Source organism: Cervus elaphus, chromosome 9 (genome assembly GCF_910594005.1).
Source record: "Cervus elaphus chromosome 9, mCerEla1.1, whole genome shotgun sequence".
Lineage (NCBI taxonomy): Eukaryota > Metazoa > Chordata > Mammalia > Artiodactyla > Cervidae > Cervus > Cervus elaphus.
The window spans coordinates 82,922,819-82,927,340 of NC_057823.1; the positions used below are offsets into that span (position 1 = coordinate 82,922,819).

At 36.7% G+C, this 4,522-nt stretch overlaps 1 non-coding gene across 1 annotated transcript; it reads left to right on the forward strand.

Annotated features, from left to right (window-relative positions):
* Positions 1 to 751: 751 nt before the first annotated feature.
* On the forward strand, positions 752 to 858 carry LOC122701133. Its single transcript, XR_006342980.1, has one exon. It is a non-coding gene; the product is annotated as a U6 spliceosomal RNA (small nuclear RNA).
* Positions 859 to 4,522: the final 3,664 nt, after the last annotated feature.

Below are 4,522 nucleotides of genomic sequence, written 5' to 3' on the forward strand. Positions count from 1 at the left end.
CAACCTCGCCCATATGCCAAGTGAAACTTTCCCTAAGCATGGCTGTCTTGCTCACTTCCACAATCCCAGACAAGGGTGGCTTCAAATCTGTTCACCACCCACACCATTCTTCTACTGGTTATAGCAAAAGCCCTAAACTTACTGCCCTTGTCCTCTGAATTGTCCCTTCTGACCTGCATTTCTCACCTGGCTGTCAATCTGTGGCCACTGTTTACTGGCTGACCCGTGGACTTAACTTAGCAAAGCTCAGATCGGCTCACCTTGCTGTTTTAAAGATATTTTGATCCCAAAATGATTAGCTACTTTTTACATTCAATAGGTAGAAATGTCCTCAATAACTAGGCTTGTCACACAAGAGGGAGGAGAAAATAGAGGCAGTGAAGGGAAAATAAAGGGGTCCCTGGATGTCTGCTGTGAGCCAGCATTGGTTCTGCATTTGAACCCCCCACCCTCCTCCTTCAATAGGGATGGAAATGGGTACAAGTCTTTTCATCCCATTATTTATCTTGTGATTCAGACTTCTTTTTTTTTTTTTTTAAAAAAAGGATCAGTTTACTTATAACATATTGTGGCCAAAAATAAAACCTAAATCAAGAGAAGTGCTAGTTCACTTATATTATATAGGGTGATGAGAATATACAACACCTCATGCCAAGTAAGTACCAGAATATCAGCCATCTTCATCCATTGAGAACGCATGTACTGAAGGCCTATTCTATGCCCGGCACTGAGTTGAAATAAAGGTCCCACTCTACTCACTTTGGCAGCACAGATACTAAAATTGGAATGAAACAAAGAAGATAAGCATGGCCACTGTGCAAGGATGGCATGCAAACCTGTAAAGCATTCTGTATTAAAAAAAGAAAAGAGAGAGAGAGACCTCACTATTACATGCATATCAACCAAACTTTAAAAATGTAGTCTTAATTTCTACCTGCCACTTGAGTTTATTTACTATAATTAAAAAAAAAAAAAAAACAACAGTTTGTCATTTCTTGCCTTTTAGTATCACAAAAGAAGATTTTCTATGTTTTCAAAATCCTCTGTGATGGTTCATATATTATCATTTCTCAAACTATGGTTGGTTCATGCTGGGATGGAACTGCCATCCAGGGACTTAGAGTCTAGTTGTCAAAATATATTAATCAGAATACGATGATCTAACTTTGTAACCATGTTTGTGATCCTGTGTTGAGCTTCTTACCTAATAATGATAATTATTTCCTCTTTTTTCCCCTGGATACTAATGGTCAACTTTAGAGAGATACTATATCAGTACAGTAACTGAAAACATTAAAAATCAAAATATTTCCATTAGATCTTTTTTAAATATTTATTTTTATTTATTTATTGGTCTGTGCCAGGTCTTAGTTGCAGCCTGTAAGATTCTTGATCATCATTGTGGCACACAGGATCTTGAACTGTGACATATGAACTTTTAGTTGTGGCACATGGGATCTATTTCCATGACTAGGGAGCGAACCTGGGCCCCATGCACTGGGATCATGGAGTTTTAGCCATTGGACCACTAGGGAAGTCCCTCCATTAGATTTTTATTTTTTCTTTTAATTACAATAGAACATGAATTTAGCTTTCTTCATTTTACAATACTTTAAATCATAGTACATCTAATGAATGAAAGCAGGTGATTTTCTTGGCTCTATGATTAAGTTTTTTGGGCCCAAGGGTAGAAATAGGCTGCTCTGTGCAGACAGGTGAGAGCACCAAGCAGAGGAAGCTGAGAAAGGGAATCGAGAAGATAATTAGGCCTATGAGAATGAATAATGTCAAGTAAATAATTTAATTCAAGTTGTTTTCATTAATATTTAAAAAGCTAGAGGAAAGGGGGGTTTGGGGCTGTCTCCTTCTAGTACCCATAAAGTACATGTGCAGCATTAAAAATTTCTGTTGCCTGTCTAGACTTTTAAAAACGTAGCTCAGGGATTAGTTTAACCATAAAAGGTCTGAGACTAATACCTAGGATTTTGACTCCTAATGCAATGTTTTTTCACAACCGTATACAATGGCCTGATCTTCAGCAAGAGATATTTTGCTGAAAGGGACTTTCTTATAGGACATAAAGGCAAATAGTGATGTATTCTGAAATACCCAGTGGAGTCCTTCAGCTTTAGTCTTCAAGATTCAAGCGTGAGCTGCTGTCATAAAGAGCAAGTCTTCAGCAGGAACAAGGGCAGGAACAGAGGGGTGAGCAGAGGTGGAGGGAGTAAGCATTGTCTCTCTTCCTCTCCTGTCCTGCCTGAGGCCAAAATGTTCCCAAGACTCTCATTTCAGTGATGAAGTCAGCGGCAGCTCTTGTAGACTGGCTGAACACTCACAAAAGCACTGCTCTTCCTTTCGGTGCCCATACAATCTGAAAACCCGAGCCACTGTAATCTTTGTCCTCTGGGTTCAACCACGGACTTTAGAAAGTTGTACATGGACGCTAAGCTAATCAACTAATTTCCTAAGTCATTTTCTAACACGCATTTGATAAATCTCATGACAAGACCTAACACAATTTAAACATACCTTTAAAAACTGCTTTTAGATATTATAAAAACACATCAATAATTAGTTGATAAAACTAATTATGTAATAGGAAGGTCAGAAATTGAGCTTTTACAATTAATAATAGAAATAAGACCACTCAAGGAAAGTAAGTGCTACTTACCACATTTTTCTTCTTTTCTGGAAATGATGGATGATAGTCTCAGAACTTCAAGAAGTAGAAGTAATTCTGTGAAAAACAATCAATTAGATGGGTCAAATTAGGCTATCAGTCATTTACATCTAGGTATCCCCATTAACATTGACAATCTGATCAAAGTTTTGGCTCTCCAGCTGGTCCCCATAAATTATATTCACTATATCCCAAATTTGTAATGTTCAGTCTCAATTAAAAATAATTTGAAATTAAATTGGCCAGGGTGTACTGGGTGATGATTGAAATGCAAAGCAATGCGGGCCAGAGGGTAAATTTAAATTTGAACCAAAGCTATAGCATCGTGTTATAAATATGCTTAAAATATTAAGTCTTTTGTCTTTGCCAAATGATGTGGGAAACTGAGGAAATTCTGTGGAGATAATTAAAAGAAAGTAAAGAGAAATCCAAAATTGCCTTTGATTTGAGTTATTCAGAAAATATATGTAAAGATTTGGGGGTTTGTTTTGACTTGAATTATCTAAACTAATTGCTGCAAATTTCTCCACTTCAGTTATTCTGTTTCCAGAGGTCTTTAAAATGGGAGATAAAAGACGACTATTTAGAAGCATGTTTGTTGAACAACAGCTAGAGTGAACTGATAAGTATAATCTATACAAACACACAAATCCCCACCATATTTCCTTTCTTCTTCTGACTTCTTTCTTGAGAATATCTAGAATTTTAATTGTCAATTATTCTTTTTTAAAGTAATCAAATACTGTTTAGTCTTAACTATAAATTTTACAGTTTTCCTTGCTCAATTATTGTTATTTTTAAATTCATAGCCTTTCCTTATATATTTTATTCTTTTTTCCTGTAACCTATCCTCTAGAAATTCTTTCTGAGAAATTCTGTGAGTGGTAAACTTCATGACTCTTTTTAGACCTTAATATTAGTCGGCTTCCTTGGTTCAAAATTATTTTCCCACAGAAATCTTAAAGGAACTGTTTCACAATTTTTTTTTTCATTCAGTGTTGCTGATGGAAAATCAATTGAATGTATTGATCTAGCACAAAATATGTAGATTCTGGAATTTAAAGAACAAAAGAGATAAAGGAGCTCAGGATTTTTCAGTGAGTGATTAATCTGAGCAAGGAGAGAAGGATGGACAAAAGAAGGGTGATGAGAGTTTGAAAAGAGTGGGTTCAATGGATTGGACTTCTTGACAAGGTCAAAACATAGTTAGAGTGGGCAGAGTAGATTTGATGGTTAATTTTATGTGTCTATTTGACTGTCCGATAAGGCCCAGATAGTTGGTCAAATATTATTCTAGATGTTTCTGTCAGTGTTTTCGGATGAGATTAACATTTAACTTGGTGTACTTTGAGTACAGCAGATTGCCTTTCATAAGGTGGCTGGGCCTCATCCAAGCAGTTGGAGGCCTTTGGACTTGAATTGCAACGTCAGTTCTGCCCCGGGTCTCAAATCTGCCAGCCTGCCCTGAAGATTTTGGACTTGCCATTTCTCCATAATTACATTAGCCAGGTCCTTAAAGTCAAATCTCTCTCTCTCTCTCTCCCATATCTATCTATCCACCTAGGTTCTGTGGAAGAACCCTGGGTTCTCTGAAGAACACTGACAAATACAGTAGGTGAGCTGGCAGTACACAAGGTCATGGTCAGAAGGTAAAATTGAGGATTTCTGATTGACATATCTGAATGATTATATGTAATCTCTGGTCAGTTAAAAACATTAGTGGATTTTGTCCAAAATGCTTAACCCATTCACAGGGCATTAATAAAGCAATGGGAGTGTTTAGCCATACATAACATCCCATTTTCTTAGGATATGCTTAAGGTTAAGGTTTGTTCTTAAGGA